This window comes from Ambystoma mexicanum, chromosome 9, assembly GCF_040938575.1.
Source record: "Ambystoma mexicanum isolate Mex_15411 chromosome 9, UKY_AmexF1_1, whole genome shotgun sequence".
NCBI classification, from domain to species: Eukaryota; Metazoa; Chordata; class Amphibia; order Caudata; family Ambystomatidae; genus Ambystoma; species Ambystoma mexicanum.
In genome coordinates this window covers 447,640,010-447,658,518 of record NC_090931.1, presented here as the reverse complement: position 1 = coordinate 447,658,518, position 18,509 = coordinate 447,640,010, and the positions used below count along the sequence as shown (strand labels likewise).

Here is an 18,509-nt window from a genome sequence, read left to right as displayed (position 1 = left end):
ATTGGGAGGTTGACTGTGTTTTGGCGGCTTCAATGTATTCGTCTGTAATGTATGGGAATATTTTATCCACTTTAAATTCCTGTATGTCAAACTGAAGTTTTTTTGTTTTCTTGCTTAGAGTAGTCGACTTAAAGTCGTCAAAGAGTTTATTAGTTTTCACTAATTGTCCACGAGCGTTAGAAATAGTGATGTTTTCTAAAAAGAATTTCTCTTCCTTTTCAAGCTCCTTCTGTATTTCGGCCCCAAGACGCTGGGCAGTTGTTATGGTGAGGACCATGAGGTCCCTACTGCATTTAATGGCAATGTGGCTAAAGGTGGTAGTGTATTCTTTGTCTGTTAAAAACAGACAAGGTTCATTGCGGACTATCAGTCCCGCCGGGATGGTGTATTAGAGATGGAGGCAGAGAATGATGGTAGAGCAGGCAGAGTGTAAAATGTAGAGGAGAGAGTGTGAGGAAGGTCAGGAGAGAGTCTAATTTCAGCATAGAACGGGACCTTGAAAGGCCAGTAAAGGAGGCAATCACGGTGGATAGTATGACATGGGGGGTGACATTAAATTCTGGTAGAGCTGCGGCAGAGTTGGTCACATGTCAGGTAGACCTCATGCAACTTTTCACTCTAAAAAGCGATAAAATGAGTAGCCCTGTGATAAGTAATACAAAGTGGTGCAACAGCATTATTTTAGTATCTCTGGAAGGCTGGCAGAACTAGGGCAGTTAGTCATATGTCAGATGGTTTGGCGTTGATAAAATGAGCAGCACTGAGTTGGAAAGTATTAAATGGGGAGATGGTCTGGTAGGTAGGTTCAGCAGTCAAAGAAATTAACAGTGGGTTGGATAATATTAAATGGGAATCAAATATTGGAATCTGGGGGTCTATGTCATTACTGTGACCCCCCAGTAGTCCGATGTCTTTTCAACCCCCTTTACACGACAAACATATGCGGGGGGAGACCCCCCTGTAATCCCCACATACTTGCATTATATATATGGTGCAAGGTGGGTCGAAGAAAAATGAAAAATGTTTTTAAAAACTGCATTTTCAGCAGTTGGAGTTCTGGAGGCGACATTTTGGTAGATTTCCGAATCTGGGGTGGGCGCTAGAGGGTGTACGGCCAAAATGACTGATCTGCATTGAGCTGAAGCTGAGACGGGAGGAAGAGTGGGGCCGCACCTGGGTATTTCGGCATGTTGAGCCCCCACAAAAGGTGCGATTGTCATATTTCCTGCTCCCCATGGGTGGTGCATCGCCTCTGCGATGTGCATCGGAGGCCCAGTAGCCAATCCTGGGAAACAGTGAGCCTGGTGTGCGGTAAGACTGATTCCCGGCATGGGGGACAGTGATGAGTGATGCCTGGAGCCTGCTTTGTTGGGGCCCCGGCGCAGCCAACGGGGAGAGGGACAAATGAAGCTGGGAAGCGACCTGCTTTAGAGGCGACACTGCTGTCACAGAGGCACTGAGTAGGAACCGTATCTCTGGATGAGATGGGCATGTTCCATGCAAGATGCGGCCTGTGGGGTAGAAAAGATCTGTTTGCTGCATAATTCTAATTCATGGAGAGCGAGAAGCGCGACAATCTGAATTACTGTTGCAGGGCTTGGGCATCAATTCGCGCATCAGTGGGCCACCCTGCATTAAAACAATTTTATTTTGGGGGTCCCGTCCCCCCTTAGCCCTCTTTTTCTATATCCCTACCCGAACCCCAATGAACCCTTTCCACCCCTTACCCCCTATATATTTCGATGAGTTTTTTAAAAGTAATTTTTGCATTGAAAATTACTTTGAAAAAGCGGGTGTCAGTAAAATAACTCCATACCTCCTGGCTCCGGGGACCAATTAAAAACATGAGATCAACAAAGTAGACATTTATATCCTGGTTGGCTTGCGATTGGTTCCTCTTGTTGCACCTTGCCTGATGGAGTGGGATGCTAATGTACAGGAGAAGGTAGATGCTTTCTCACTAGTTCCCGCCCCCTCACCACCGTCATATTGGAATAGCAGGAGAAGAGAAGTAAATGGGACACCCTGTATTGTTCCAATACCACATCGGGTGTATGAGATATGTTATGCACTCAGACAGCCATTCAGAATGTACCCTCTCTGAAAGTGTAGAAAGATGCCACATGAAAGGGTGTCAGAAAGCACCTATGAACATCATGGACGTACGATAAAGGGAAATCTGATGTGGACGGAGTGATGTCAAAGAGGATATATGATCCTACGTTGAAACAATATGAAAATACTTAATGTAACTGAAGCACCAAGAGAAACATGTACCTTGACCAATAACTGTAAATACGCAGTAACGAAAGATAGAAAGAAAACATATAGACGCTTGCTATAAAAAAGTATATATAACGTGGCAAGTACAGCCATAATAGGAAGAAGGACACTGGCTCATGTTGAACTTAACCAAACTACCTCAGAGACAAAACAAGGCTGCAAAATCAGGAGACGTGGAAAAACAGCTCCATGTGCAGACGAGTAAAGGTTGGCACAGAATTAAGGATACTATTTTAAGGGATAAGCACAAAGGTGGTACATGGATAAGCTCTGAATGTGGGCCACTTTTCATAGATTGAAGACCAAAACATCTGTGGGAGCCAACCTGCTGGTCAATTAAAAGTATACAAAGTTCATATGAGATAGAGTGAGCAAGTCTCTAGCGGCCAACAGGAGCAACAACACCCTGCATAATTAAAATCAAATAGCAGTAAATAGAAGGCTGAAATGGACAAATTCGTGGTCTCTTAACATGTGACTCAGAAGTCAAAAACAAGGGCTATTCATTAGAGCCTCAAGTGAAGATAGTGATGTGCTCACACTCCCTTGAATGTTCCAGGCCAGTGAGCAGGCAACATGGTCAACTACAAACTGACGACTTTGAATTATGGCTTACCGATGAGGTATGATGGTCTAAATGAGAAATGAGGAATAGAACGACGGGATTCAAACACCTAAGTTTCGTTTCATGCTAGTGTTGCTGAAGAGCCAAAAGTCCAAGGTTGGGACAGTAGGACAATGAATCAGTGAGGTTGAGGTAAAACCCAATATAAACAATGTTGCAGAGACCAATCCACAGTTTTTTAATCTGCTATAATCGGTACTATACATATTTAGAGGTAGTTCAAGGCATGCCCTACAGATAAGGGATAGCCAATGATGCACTAATCCTTATATGTTCTCTAAGTAGATATGTTCCCTTAACCAATCCCTTCCCTCGATAGGTTTTATATTTTTTCACATAGAATGAGGTCATAGATGACGCACATTGAGTTAGAAGACCTCCATGTAATCAAGTTTAGTTGCAAGTGTGAAAGCATCAGTCCGATGTCTGAGTCCTCCCTACTGAATCAAATGATAAACAATTAGTACTTGATATGATATAGGAGCGTTATAAATGTCAAGGTGCGAACAAGTGTTTCAAGGTGCGATATTTGCCATATTCCCTAAATCTGTCCAATTATCTGGTCTGAGATCATCATTTGTAATTCCATCGAGTGCAAAAGAGGCTTCCTGGTGCTAGAGCACACTGCACACATTGCCAAGGAGAACAAACGTCAGAGGTGCTTCATACGTATGTGTGTGATATTTCCTTGCCTAAATGGGATCCAAACGCATGTGAACTCCTTAATGTCCCAATTACGACTGCTGATATAATGGCTGCCACTGCGGCACTGCCCTCCTCTAAAGCTCCTGGCTCCGACGGAAACACAATCGGATTCTTTAAAATGTTTGGGTCTTGCATGGCCTCATTTCTGCTGAAGGTCTGGCAGGAGTCGTTTGCAGGCAAGCAGTTTGCCCCCAACATTCTGAGAAGCGATAATTTCACTGATACTGAAGCCTCGCAAGAGCCAGTCTGTATGCGCTTCTTACAGACCAATTTTGTTGATAAAGCTGGATGCTATGATGCCGTTATTTCGCTGGCAACCGAACCGCTCGCTGTTTGGTTGCGACTTGTGCACTGTGAACGCAGTCTGGCTTTGGGGGCAGCGAGAACTGGTGTCATATGCAGACAACGTTCTACTTTACATTAAAGACTCTGAAATTAATCTATTAACCCCTATGCAGGAAGTTGAAAGGTTCGGTGACATCTCAGGACTAAGGATGAAGTGGTCTAAATCCATCTTGCGTCAACTGGATGATTACACATCTAAACCGAGTGGGTCTGGCTCTTGGAGGTGGGAAGAGACGTTGGTTTAATATCTTGGTATTAGGGTAACCAAGATGCGTATTTAAATTATCTCAAGAGGAAGAACGAGCGGTGGATTACTCTTGCTGTCTCGACATATGACTTAGCTAAAATGGGGATAGTCCCTAAACGATTATACTTTTTTCAAAATGTTTTAGTTTGGCTGGGGGGTAAATTTTGTTGCAGAACTTTTCTCACTGCTAGTGAAGTTAGCGTGGCATCCCAATTCAACCAGAATTAAATGGAAAACACTTACGCATTTTTATGACCAGGGTGCTCGTCCTTATGACTAGGGTTGCTTGGATGCCCCAGATATGGAACTTTACTACCTAGCAGCCCAAGCGCCCTTTTTGGATGCCTGGCTCATTGCCCTTTCGCCAGGTTAGGATAGAGGGGAGGTTGATGCACTCCTATTCTCTGCAGGCAATCCTTGAATCCATGTGTGTCAGGGATAAATGCAGATTTGACCCAGTGTCTTGCATGGCTGATGAATGCTGGAGACCATTTAAGCGTTTACAAATCCTATTTCAAGGCATTTAAGCATTGTCGCATAGCAATTTGCTATGCAATTCTGTAGTTTTGCTTATCAAATGAATGCTTGTGTAGCAAATGTAGCTAATTAAGTTGCCATCTTCAATGAAAGCAGAGCTTGCCTTGCATTCCTCTTGCCGTTGGTGCTCTCTTCACCCTCTTTTCTCTGTTCACTTCAAGTGCTAATGGAGGGAAATTGCATCAGTAATCCTCTCCTCCACACTTAAGTACCAAATGCATGTGTAGGAGCGCAATAATTTTTTCCCCAAATTATTGCAAACCAGAAGTATTCGGGATGATACTTTTATTAAGCTTTTTATATCCTGTTTGGCAAAGACAAGTACGTGCAAACTTTATATCTTTCAAAAAGACAGTTATGCAATTCCATTCCTAAAAGGTAAGTGGTGTAAAAATACATAATTACAGTATTGAGACTGTAAAACCTTGCATCAATCCATACTTTACAGTAAAGTTAGGTTGGTGTATCTGAATTTCATAGTGTCTACTATATTTCATTTTGTTGGGGAAGATGCAGCAGCATGTTGACAAGCTAACTTTTGAAAATGTACATTATCACATGATCAAATGCTTTTGATGGCAAACGTAGTTCTGTAACCTGCAGGTTGCATACATCTTGCAACTGGTGCTGAACCCTTGATTAAACCAATACTCCTTGACGTTCTATATTATCACTCTGTTGCGTTATACCAGGTACCCTGAAAGTGAGATGACCACAAACTACAATATTCCGCCTAGTTTGGCCAGTTCTCTGCCTGCCACGCAATCCACTCTTAGTCTCTTTTTCCCCTTACATAGTGAATATAAAAAGTGAACTAAATGCTTACGCAAAGTAGTGATCATAGATCGATCCAGTCTGTAGATCTACAAATCTACATCAATACCAAACACTGTAGTTAGCCTCTAGAGCTGGCTTTGCTTAAGGATTGTATTATATATTACCACCCGCAGGAGACAGCTGGCCAAACGAAGCGCGAGTAGCATTTACAAGATATGTTTGAAACTTTTATTTAACATCTACTTTGTTTGCAGTAAATGTCAAAGTGTCACTGTGCGCCAAACAAAGTGGGTTTGTAGTGTGTTACGCTCACCTGGTCTCTGCGGAAGCGTTGGGGCACGGTTGCAGCCCTCCCGGGGGCGAGGTCTCTCTGCGCTTATGTGGTGACTGGTGGTAATAGTTGATGCTGCTCGGGACTGCTCCTGTTGATTAGTTTTGGCAAGCACTCCGTCCTGCTGCTTCTGGCAGGAGCGCTTGTATGATCTGGACCAAGTTCCTTCACTGGTCCCTTGCACATGGTAGTCAGTCCTGCTGCGACTAAGCCACTATACTTCAGGTAAGTGTTGCCGTTTGCCTTTGTGTTTCCTCATCTGTTTTTGTTGTATTGTAAGGTAGTTGTCTTGTATTGCTGTCAGTTCCACTTTTGATGTTTTCTCTTTTGCTTTCTTCCCTTGCAGGTGATGTTGCCAGCCGGCAGAAGCTGTGGAGCTCAAGGCGACACCCGGAGGGAATGAGGAACAAAGCTGCAGCAGTACAGTAGCTGGTAAATTGTTAACTAGGGGGCGTGCAGGGTTCAAATGCGGCGCGGCCCTAGGACGGATGTTCTAATCTTGTCTTTCTTCTTCTTCACAGAGTCAGAGTTTGTGGATGCGGAGTGCGGTGATTCGGAGTCGGGATCAAGATCACTGGATGAGTCTGTAGATGAAGCAACGGTTTCCGGGAGGCGAGTATATGCAGGAGAACGGCTAGTTTCAAAGGTAAGTAAACTGGTCTAAAGCGGTAGTGAGCGCCACATTGCACGCGAGTGCACAGTAACGCGAAGCACCAGCCTTAAGGATGGAGCAGCTTATATAGCAGAGCTTCTGAAGCCACGCCCACCAGGTTCAGCCTGCCTGCCACACCCTATGAGTCAGCACATGAAGACCAGGCCTAGGGAGCCACACCTGATGAGTCAGCACATGAGGATGTTCCCTGGAATAAAGGCTTTCGGCTCCTGGAAAGTGTTGTAAAATAAAAGCATTGCTGAACTGAAATAGTGTTCCTGCTCACATCTCTATACGAGCCTGGCGCCGGGACTGAGTCCAGCCAGGGCCCCTGTGTTTATAGGTCCCAAAAGGGACATAAGTGAGTCAAGTGACCCTTTACCCCCATCACTAGATGGTGTGTTTTTGTGTTCTGGCGTCTGTGGCCATGACATAGGGACATGGACCATTTTACAGAAATCGCATTATACATTTGTTGTCTGGTTACTATAGGTCGAGTGCATTTCTCTTAGGTTGAATAGGTACACCCAAACTGCAGGTCTAGCTGTAGATTAAAGAATTTGCAAGGCCTGACTCCTCTTACAAATGTCTTATTTCAGCAGCAAGCAAAACTGCTGTATTATTTCTCATTTCATGTCTTGGGTACAAACAACATCGGTGATATTAACAATATTAGTACAAAATTGCTAATGAAATGGGTTTGTTTGCTAATCAAAATTAAAAACATTTTAATTAGCAAACTCTGCTTATCAATTTTTGAAAACTAATTTATGCCTTGAATTTCCATATATGCCGGAATTGCAGTTTTGGGGCATTAAGGACTTCGACCAGACCTGTGATAAAGTGATAGTACAGGACTGGACATGGATGGGAGTGAATTACATGTATGATTTCTACCCAGGTGGCAAATTTTTTTTCACGGAACAGTTTGCAGCGAAATTGGGGCATGACTATAGACTGATTTACCAGTACTTCCGGCTACGTGTGGCTTTTCAAGCCTTGATACCTTGGTTCCTGCAGAAATCTTATAAAAAAAAAAAATAACAAAAAAAAAAAGAATATATCTTACAGTATATTGTACATTCGGCCAACTCTAAGAGAACTGTCGCCACCATTTACCAAATAGCCCAGAAGTTTACCCCCAAGGATCTCCTGTGCAGGTCAAAGTGGTTGAGGGATGTTGAAATGAAACTGGATAAGCTATGGTCCTCTATGCGTTTATACATGCAGAAACTAGCATTGGATACTAGATTTAAGCCGATACAATATAAGGTCCTGCATTAGGTGTATTCATCTCCTTCTCACCAAATGAGGTTTGATGACACAGACATGGTTGATGGGAAGTGCCCCGAATGTCAAAGAGCGTGCAGATTTCATACATATGATCTGGGCATGCCCAGAACTTTCCACATTTTGGGATTCTGTAGTATCTGCACTAACTCAAATAATTTGAAAAAAGTACTTTAGGGAGCTACTATGCTACATGTTTGGGAAGATACCTGGGCTTGCTATGGATATAGGGAAATTGCTGTCAATATTTATGTTGTTGGCAATGGGATGTATCCTAGTGCCCTGGTCGAGTTCTGTCCCACTCACAATTGGTTGGTTGACATGACATGGTGCTGTGATGCAGACAGGGGCTATTGTTCATTGTTGATGGGCTCTTCTAGACCTCGCAATATCTGTGATCCATTCAACGCTTTCTTAACAAACGAGCTGTTGATGGGGTCATGGTACATGCCTCATGATGTACGCGTTTTCCCTCTTGAAGCGTATCTGGTGGGGAGCATGGCTCCTAAATTATCTCTGCTTTTATAGTAAAATGATGGATACTGCAGTCGGTGCAACCTCATTTCTCTTGCATAGGGCCTACTGTTGTCACTAGGTTTATGAAATACTGTTATGGTTTGTTTGCATAATACTGGAAGTAACGCTGTCAGACCCGAATTACGGAGTATATGTGACATGACACCTTGTTCGTGATATGAATGTTTAAATAAAGTTTAATTTTTTTTAAACCAATGGAATCTAGGGATGGTCGGTTATGCTGGATGTTCCCAGTTTTACTCTTCATCTTACTGCAGGCCATAAGTACCACGTGGAGACTGTGGTAGCTGCGCCTGGCACAGCCTTTCACAATTCATAGGATGAAGTGCGGAATGTCATTGTGGGCTAATCGCTTCCAGCCAGACTCTGGTGGGCTGATGCAGATTCAGTCACATTATGCGTGCTTGATTGATCCCTTCAACAAGCATACATGGTTATACTTAGTTTCTCCACTTGACCACAGTTTGTTATCTTTTGCAAATAGCTTAATTCCCAACATCTGCCAAAACGTGAAGCAGTCAGGAAAACGACCAAATGTAGCCACTCAACACTACATAAATAACGGTCCATTTTCATTTCACAAAAACAAATTTGCACTCTGCTGGTCAGCCATTTTATGGTTTTACACATTTTCGATAGTCCCATTCTCTCTGTACACATCAATGGAAGGAGGAGAATTTGGCATAATCCTTTAAAAGACTAGAGAGACTGGACCAAAAAGGTATTCCCCTCAAACAAAATCAGAAAAAACGACCAACCCCTTTGTCTGCTACTTTGCAGACGACAGGACACCAACTTAGATGGGTTTGAGTATGTTTGACCGAAAAAATAATTGGTAGGGAGAAATCGATCGAGAAAAAAGCTGACCGTATGCAAGATCAGATCGTCTGATGTATGGCATGGCTTTGCGGAATAAAAAAAAAATAATGTTTAGTCCCCCCCCCCAGCACTCTATTCCCCACTTACCCGTTTGCTCGCCGCCTGATCCACTTCAGCCCTGCGGCATCAGATCTGTCCCTCCAACGCAGGTCGGATCCGACGCCAAAGGGTGCCTTTTTCTTTTTTCCGGTCCCCTGCCTCCAATATTGAGGACGCAGGGGACCCCCCTGGAATGCCCCCCCAAGCCTAATGCATACTGATCATAGGGAGCGGGGGGGGGGGGGACACCACCGCAACTCCCGCTCCACATATGTATTAGTCTAATTGTTCGTTTTTTTCCTCGATCGAATGGTACTGACCAAATTCAGTCAAATGTATCATTCGATCAAAAAAACAATTATGCCAATACCATTAAATGCTATAACAATCAGTATATTTTGTAAAAACGCATTTATTTAGTATTTTACACATCTTTCTGCAGTTATATGAAATATTTGTATTCATGTTTTTGTTTCACAAATAAAGTGCTCATAGATACACGCATGAGTCCGTTGTAACACGTGATGAACTTAACTGCACACACCCTATTAGCCTAATCTCTTCTTCACAAAAACAAAAAACGAAATACTCTAAAAATCACACTTACTCCATATACACACCACATCCTACATCGCAGTAAAAAAGTCACGGAAATTCTTCAGGGTTCGACACCTGACAGTTTCACCCTGTCACTCATATGACTTACTACTCTAGGGAAGACTCTACTACAGTAGGTGCACTTAATACATCTCCAATTCGATTTACCAATTACTTAGCAAACTGTGCTCAAAATACGCCCAAAAGATTGCAGGCGCAAAAAGCGTATTACTCGCTTCTCTTCAAATTACTCCATATTCATTTTGATGTTGTAGGGCCTTCCGTGATCATATGTTACTGGGGCTGTGTGAGCGGGTAGATGAGGCACTTGAGAACAGTCTGGATACAGTCTCACCCACAGAAGGTGCAGTTCAGCTTTTCAAGGGCACACAAGTAGTCCACGATGGAATCGCAACCCTCAGAAGCACCTCCAGGCATACCGTCACTGATGGACACGTCTGTGTCGGGTGAGCACTGAATGCCAGCTGTCTGTGGTGTTCCCCTTCCTCCTCGCCTTGGCCAGTGCGAGTATGCACCACTGGCGTCAGCTGCCAGGATAAGGCAGCGTCGGTCAACTGTGCAGGAGACTGTGCAAGCGTATACACGCTCCGGGAGCCTGCTGGTCACGCCCACCACAGGCCTCGATGGGTGTTATTAGAGCAGCGTGCACCGCCAGGGAGGGCGTCGCAGCACGCGGAGATTGAGTGGCTGCAGCCACTACAACCACCTTGTTGCCATTGTTGTAGGGCCTTCTGTGATCACACAGGGCCCAACAAAAAGAATGCACTTCGAGACAGGCCACACTACTGCATGTGCCAGCGTGACGCCCATCTATAGGGACACAGTCATGACAGTGATTCTTAAAAGGAATATCACCACAGTCATCTGCAAGGGGAGATTTAAATAACGGTCTTAGAAATAAATCAGTACAGGGAACTTTTTTAAAGAGAATATAATACTCCAAGGATAGACTCAAGAGTACCCAACAGGTGCCCTACCAATCCCTATTCCGTGTGGTGTCCGACAAGGTTCTTGTGTTCCCCCCCCACCCTCTAACATTTTCACCAAACCCCTCTTTGACCTCCTGGACTCCATTGTCATATCCTACACAAACTATGCCAACAACACCAAAATCTTTCTGCCCCCGGTCAGGCATTTTGACGCAGATTCCCTTACCATCAACAAAATATACAAATCCAAACATGGATGGCCACAAACGACCTATGCCTTAATGACAACAAGACGGAGCTCCTGTTCCTAGGGTCACCGGCCATGCTCAAGAAGCTCAACTCCCAATTATCAGCCTTCACAATAGATGGTATTCACATCCCGCACACAGCATCAGTAAAAACGCTGGGCGTCCCTCTGGAGGCACCCCTCTCCCTTACTAGACAAGTGAATCTCATCGCCTCTTCAGCTGCTTACACAGCCAAACTCATCAATGCAGCCAATTCCTTACACCTACCAGCTGCCTCACCATCCCCAGAGCAGTCCTCAGGGCAAGACTGGTCTACTGCAACGTCCACTTTGCCGAGACTTCGAAATAGAACATTAGCAAAATGTAGGCGATTCAAAACAATGAGCTACGTTCAGAGTAATCATACTGGCCCTTCCGCAAGGCCCTAAAAACTTGGCTCTTTGCCTAAATGACACCTAACTTTCTTCTCACCGCTCCCTAGCACCATTACTCTTGGGCTCTGGTAAGAGCTGGTATATTTTGTTAAGTAATCTACCTAAATGACTTTGAGCGTTAAAAAAGTCCTGCAACGCATCTCCTATTCTGAAGTTGGTTTTTAGTGTGCAACTGGTCTGGCGCCCTGATGCCTCTGGGTTTAGGCGGATATGATATGATATATGGCATTTATAATGCGCCTATACACAAGTGTTTCAAGGCGCGACAAGGCAAAGGGAGGACAGACAACGACCCTACTAGGCCAGGTGTCATTCAGATCGCGCAAGTGCATGGGAAGGGGGGAAAGGAAAAGTGCGCAGGGGGAAGGGAGAGGGGAAAATGCAGTACATGGGAAGTGGGATAAATAAGACACATAAAACAGCCAGCTAGTGGCAGTGCAAGGAAGTGCAGACAAGTGCTATTAGGGGGACTGAAGGGATACAGAAAAACGGTCCCAAAGTGCAGGGTTGCCAGGGAGGCAGTGCAGGTGGGTAATTGACGGGGCCTGGCCAGAGATCAGAAAGGGTGGTCAGGTAACCAGTGCAATTTCAGTCAGGAATTCAGCAGGGGAGGAGAGAAAGCAGAAGCAAAGAGGAAGGTTTTGAGGTGTTTCCGGAACCGGAGATGGTTCTCCTCGAGTTTCTGGGAGGTAGGAAGGCTGTTCCAGAGAGAGGCCCCTGCCGAAGAGCGTGATCTGCCACCAACTTGTTGCTTGGAGAAGTGACTGACCCTAAGGGAGTTGGAGGCAGATGAGTGAAGAGCTTGAGAAGGAAGATATTTAGGAAGAGAGAGTTTAAGGTATTGCGGCCCCACATGGCCTTGTGTACAATGCAGAGGGTTTTGAACTTAATCCTTGCAGCCACTGGGAGCCAGTGCAGAGATTTCAGTCCTGGAGAGATACGATCCCTGGGCTTGAGGCCAAGGACAAGTCTCGCAGTCCTGTTCTGGATAAGTTGCATAGGGCGGAGAGTGGAGGCAGGCAGATTTAGATAGAGGCTGTTACAGTAGTCCAGTTTAGAGAGGACTGGGGCTCTGAAGACAGTGAGCTTCTGGGGGAAGGAGAGGAAAGGAAGAACACCTCTGAGGAGGTGCAGCTGGTAGTGTAACTTCTTAGAGACGTCAGAGATGTGAGGGGAGAAGGAGAGTGCAGAGTCAAAGATGACCCAGAGGTTTTTAGCCTTGCAGGTGGGAGTGGGAGGAGGGCTAAGAGAGGCCGGCCAGAGAGCTGCAGGGAAGGAGGGAGTGGGTGTGCCGATGAGTGGAAATCTCAGTCTTAATGGCTTTAAGGCAGAGGTCGTTGGTGGATTCCTGGATGGCAGACAGACAGTCAGAGATGAGAGAAAGAGAGGAGGGGGCCGAGGGTAGCCTGAAAATAGCTGGGTATCATCCGCATAGCACTGAAAGTTGGCACAGAGCGCGCCGATGTGGTGGGCAAGGAGTGCCAGGTATTGGTTGAACAGCCAAGGAGAGAGGTTAGATCCCAGGGGGACACGACAGGTAGAGAAAAAGATGTTGGAGAGGAAGGACCCAAGTTGGACCTGGGAGGGTCGGTCAGAGAGGAAAGGAGTCAGCCACGCCAGAGCCTGACCAGTGATACCCAGGTTATCACGGAGACGGTTGAGCAGGATAGCATGGTTGACAGTGTCAAAGGCAGAAGAGGGATCAAGCAAGATAAGAACGCAAGGGGTGTTAGAGTCGAGTTTAGTGAGCAGGTCTTCACGGATGTTCAGGAGAGCAGTTTCCGTGCTTCTTGCAGCTCTGAAGCCAGACTGATGGTCATGAAGACAACCAACAGATTCAATGTGGAGATTGAGCTGGGAGATGGCCAGTTTCTCCAGGAGCTTGCCCAGGAAGGGAGTGATGGAGATTGGGCGATAGTTAGCCGGGCAGGAGGGGTCGGCAGAGGGTTTCTTAAGAAGAGGATGCACAAGGGAGTGCTTCAGGGGGAAGGGAAGACTCCAGTGGCGAAGGAATGATTGCAGAAATCCACCAGGGCAGGAGCCAGGGAGTCGATGTGATCCTTGATAGTTTTGGAGGAACAGGGGTGAACCTGTTTCGACGAGACTTTCATAGTTCGGACTTGTCTAGAAAGCTCGTCTGGAGAGAAAAGGGGAAAGGCCGAGAAGGAGGGAGGAGGGGTGGCTGCAGAAGGGCCAGAGGAAGAGCAGGGAATAGCGGGAGGGAGGTGAGAGGAGGAGAGTGAGGACAGGATGTCCTAAGTTTTTTAAATGAAGTGAGAAGCCAGTGCCATGCAGAGGGCCTGGGAAGGGACAGGAGAGGTAGAGACTGCGGCAGGATTGGCCAGTTCCTTGCAGATTTTAAAGAGTTCAGCAGAGTTGTTAGATGCCGCAGAGACGCGGGCTTGGATATGAGCTCTCTTCTTGGTGAGGACGGAGAGCCGGTATTGCCTTTGCAAAAGGCGGCATACATATATGTGCATACATATACATACACACATATATATATATAAACACACACACACCTTTTAAGCTCAAATTACTCTCTACACTATGTCATGTGTGGTTGGTATAATACAGCCGAGGGAGAAGAAAATGCTGCAAAAATAACCTGCAATAGAAATGAGTTAGTGACATCCATTACTTTTCGGAACAACACTGCCATCTGCTGGCCTGCTCTATTTCAAAATGAACGATTAAACGCACTCTTAGGCTACTCGACCAAATGTCACCCAAACTTAAGAGATTCACTATGATTTAACACAGTGGGACGAACATAAAAAAAACGCTTACCTCTATAAATCTCCTGAGTATATCCACACTGACTTGGAGAGCAGACTTGGAGTATCTCGTCTTAACAACTCTGCCTGTGGCGCGCTATGTTGCTGCATATCAAACAACCAAGTCGTCATTGAATAACGTCTTTTTAATTCTGTTTATCCATGTGAATCACTTAGAAGTAAACCCTCGTAACACCAGCCTAGCGCTATTTATCTCCGCTCATCTATTAGCTGTGCTTCACTTCCTACAGCCGAATTAGCAAAATAGTAGTGTCTAGTTCCCATCGGAGAAAAGGACCATAGCAACGCCCCGCCCTCTTCCTCACGTGACTTAGGGCACGTTACGTTCCCTGCTCCTCACGTAGCGTTCACGTCATCTTGTTCCTTGTCGTGAGCGGGAACCGGGAAGCTTCCTGTTGTCAAGTTGGGGGTTAAGCTGGAATGGAGCTAGCGGGAGGCTTGTGCAAAACGCCAGATGGAGATTGGGGAGCCGAAAATTACATTTAATGTAAACATAATTTTAATCTATTCAACGTGACAGGTTTGGAGGGCTAAGAAAGGGAACAGTGCATGGGACAATGGAGGGTGGGGTTTAACTGATCCAAGGGGGCTAATAAAACAGGATAAGTTAGAGAATTAATTAAAATGGAAGATAATGTTGATTGAGGACTGTGTTCGGCTAGAGGGGGTCAGCTTGGGCTATTTGGTTGTGGTCCGGGGAGGCACAATGGCATTTTAGTGTAGGTCTGCAACGGGGGATGGGGCAGCTTGGTGTTGGTCTAGAGGGTAGGATGGGGCATTTTGGTGTGTGGAGAGGGATGGGCATCTTTGTGTGGGTCTGGATGGCGGGATAGGGACACATTGTTCTGGTGGAAGGGATGGGGGCATCTTGGTGTGGGGCAGAAGGGCAGAATGGGGCTGCTTGGTGGAGGCTGGATCAGAGGGAGGGGCATCTTGATGGGATATGGAATGGAGGAAGGGGGCATCTTGGGGTCTGGAACAGAGGGGTGGGGTATCATGGTATAGGTCTAGAGGGAGGGATGGGTGCACATTGTAGGTCTGGATAGAGGGATGGGGCACCTTGGTGGGGTCTGGATCAGAGAGTGTGGGCATATTGGTGGGATCTGGAATGGAGGGATGGGTGCACATTGTAGGTCTGTAGAGGGATGGGGCACCTTGGTTTGGGTCTGAAGGGTGTCATGGGGCATCGTGGTGTGTAGAGAGGATGGGACATTTTGGTGTAGATCTGGAGGGCAGGATGGGGCATCTTGCTATGTGGCAGGAGGGATGGAGCATTTTGGTGGGGTCTGGATCAGATTCTATGTTCATTCATCAGCTGTTTTTTTCCCAGCACTTTTTCCCGACAATTTTTGGTCTAAAAAAATCTTTGCATTTTTTTATTTTGGGGGGGGGGGTCCCCCCAAACCACCTGTTCCCTATTATTTATTCCCTATACACCACCCTGCCCCTTATATGCACCCCATTTTTTTTCGACAAAAAAAAACTGCAATGAATGAATGTTGTACCCTGAATTGGAGGGAGGGTGCATCTTGATGGGATCTAGAATGGGGGCATCTTGGTGTGATGTGATATGATATGGTATTTGTAATGCGCCTATACACAAGTGTTTCAAGGCGCGACGAGGCGGGGGGGGGAACAAGGGGAGACAGACAACGATCCTACTAGGCTAGGTGTCATTCAGATCGCGCAAGTGCAAGGGTAGGGGGACTGGGAAAAGTGCAGGGAAAGGGGAGAGGGGAAGTGCAGTACATGATTAGTAGAATACAAGATAAATAAAAAGGCCAGCTGGTGGCAAGTGCAAAGTAAGTGCCGGGAGAAGGGGCTGTAGGATACAGAGACAGTCCCGTAGTGCAGGTAGGCAGTGCAGGGAAGAGTGGCTGGGCCAGGACACGAGATCGGTGAGTGGCCCAGTTGCAGATTCAGTGCAGGTTCAGTGATTTTAGCAGGGGAGAGAGGGAGAGAAAGCGGAGGCAAAGAGGAATGTTTTGAGGTGCTTCCGGAACCGGAGATGGTTCTCCTCAAGTATCAGGGAGGCAGGAAGGCTGTTCCAGAGGGAGGCCCCTGCTGCGGTGAGAGATCTACCCCCAGCTCGTCGCTTGAAGAAGCGGCTGACCCTGAGGTGGTTGGAGGTGGATGAGCGAAGGGCTCGAGAAGGAAGATATTTAGGAAGAGAGAGTTGCAGGTATTTTGGCCCAAGGCCCCAGAAGGCCTTGTGGACAATGCAGAGGGTTTTGAACTTAATCCTTGCAGCCACTGGGAGCCAGTGTAGTGATTTCAGTCCTGGAGAGATACGGTCCCTGGGCTTGAGGCCAAGGACAAGTCTGGCAGTCCTGTTCTGTATGAGTTGCAAAGGGCAGAGAGTAGAGGCAGGAAGATTTAGATAGAGGCTGTTACAGTAGTCCAGCCTAGAGAGAACCAGAGCTCTGGAGACAGTGAGCTTCTGGGGGAAGGAGAGGAAAGGAAGGATACCTCTCTGGAAGTGTGACTTCTTAGAGACGTCAGAGATGTGAGGAGAGAAGGAGAGTGTGGAGTCGAAGATGACCCTGAGGTTTTTTGCCGTGCAGGTAGGAGCAGGAAGAGGGCCAAGGGAGGCCGGCCAGAGAGCTGCAGGGAAGGAGGGAGTGGGTGTGCCGATAAGTAGAATCTCAGTCTTACTGGCATTAAGGCAGAGGTTGTTGGCGGCACACCATTCCTGGATAGCAGAAAGACAGTCAGAGATGAGGGAAGTGGAAGAGGATGCCGAGGGTAGCCTGAAAATGAGCTGGGTATCATCTGCGTTGCACTGAAAGTTGGGACAGAGAGCGGCGATGTGGTGAGCAAGAAGTGCCAGATACTGGTTGAACAACCGGGGGGAGAGGTTAGATCCCTGGGGGACACCACAGGTAGTGCAAAAGATGTCAGAGAGGAAGGAACCCAGTTGGACCTTGGATGGTCGATTGGAGAGGAAGGAGTACAGCCACGCCAGAGCTTGACCAGTGATACCCAGGTTATCACGGAGACGGTTGAGCAGGATGGTGTGGTTAACAGTGTCAAAGGCAGAAGAGATGTCGAGCAAGATGAGAACACAAGGGGTGTTTGAGTCAAGGTTGAGAGCAGGTCCTCACGGATGTTCAGGAGAGCAGTTTCCGTGCTTCTGGCAGCTCTGAAGCCAGACTGATGGTCATGAAGACTACCAACAGATTCAGCATGGAGATTAAGCTGGGAGATGGCCAGTTTCTCCAGGAGCTTGCCCAGGAAGGAAGTGATAGAGATTGGGCGATAGATAGCTGGGCAGGAGGGGTCGGAGGAGGGTTTCTTAAGAAGGGAGTGCTTGAGGGGGGATGGGAAGACTCCAGAAGCGAAGGAGTGATTGCAGAAGTCAGCCAGGGCAGGCGCCAGGGAGTCAATGTGGTCCTTGATAGATTTGGAGGAACAGGGGTGGACCTGTTTTAACAAGACTTTCATAGATCGGACTTGTCTCGAAACCTCGTCAGCAGAAAAAAGGGGAAAGGCAGAGAAGGAGGGAGGAGCGGTGGCTGCAGAAAGGCCAGAGGGAGAGCAGGGAATAGGGGAGGGGAGGTGATAGGAGGAGAGTGAGGACAGGATGTCTTGAGTTTTTTAAATGAAGTGAGAGGCCAGTGCCGTGCAGAGGGCTTGGGAGGGGACAGGAGAGGTGGAGATTGCAGCAGGGTTGGCCAGCTCCTTGCAGATTTTAAAGAGTTCGGCCGAATTGTTAGATGCCGCAGAGATGCGGGCTTGGATTAGGGCTCTCTTCTTAGTGAGAAGGTGCCTTTGGAGCAGGCGGCAGGCCCATTTGTCAGAGTATGAACATGAAGCACGCCATTTCCTCTCTGCCACCCTGCACTTGCGTTTAAGGGTGACGAGATCCAAGTCATACCAGGAGTTACATTTGGCTTTGGGCTTCAGGCGGATTCTCAGGACAGGGGCAAGGATATCAAGGGTATCAGATATAGCAGAGTGGAGAGGGCTATGTCAGGGTGGGAGTCAGCCGAAGGGGAAGGGGGGGGCGAGAAGGTGGTAGCGAAAGCCTCAACTGACACGCGTTTCATGGGTCGTATGACCGCGAAGGTGGGTGGCAGTGATGAGGGTGGCTTTGTCTGTGGGGTAGGGAGGGTGAGGTGGGAGGATAGGAGAAAGTGATCACTCCAGGAGAGAGCAGTGGAGAGAGGGACAGAGAGGGGAAGGTCAGAAGAGATCAGAGCATCAAGAGTGTGCCCTGCAGAATGGGTCGGCCC

At 46.9% G+C, this 18,509-nt stretch overlaps 1 protein-coding gene and 1 long non-coding RNA gene across 5 annotated transcripts in view; one reads left to right on the top strand and one right to left on the bottom strand.

Moving 5' to 3' along the window:
• DTX2 (deltex E3 ubiquitin ligase 2) overlaps positions 1–14,557 on the bottom strand; it is a 1,122,618-nt gene extending 1,108,061 nt beyond the window's left edge. The window contains exon 1 of one of the 2 annotated variants that reach the window (XM_069614954.1): positions 14,267–14,557. The gene's annotated coding sequence lies outside the window, so the exon portion shown is untranslated. The remainder of the gene's footprint in view (positions 1–14,266) is intronic. The other variant, XM_069614953.1, reaches the window with a different exon arrangement.
• A 79-nt stretch (positions 14,558–14,636) lies between these two features.
• LOC138488164 (uncharacterized) overlaps positions 14,637–18,509 on the top strand; it is a 142,577-nt gene continuing 138,704 nt past the window's right edge. For all 3 annotated transcript variants that reach the window (XR_011274597.1, XR_011274596.1, XR_011274598.1), the window contains exon 1: positions 14,637–14,761. This is a non-coding gene — a long non-coding RNA (uncharacterized lncRNA). The remainder of the gene's footprint in view (positions 14,762–18,509) is intronic.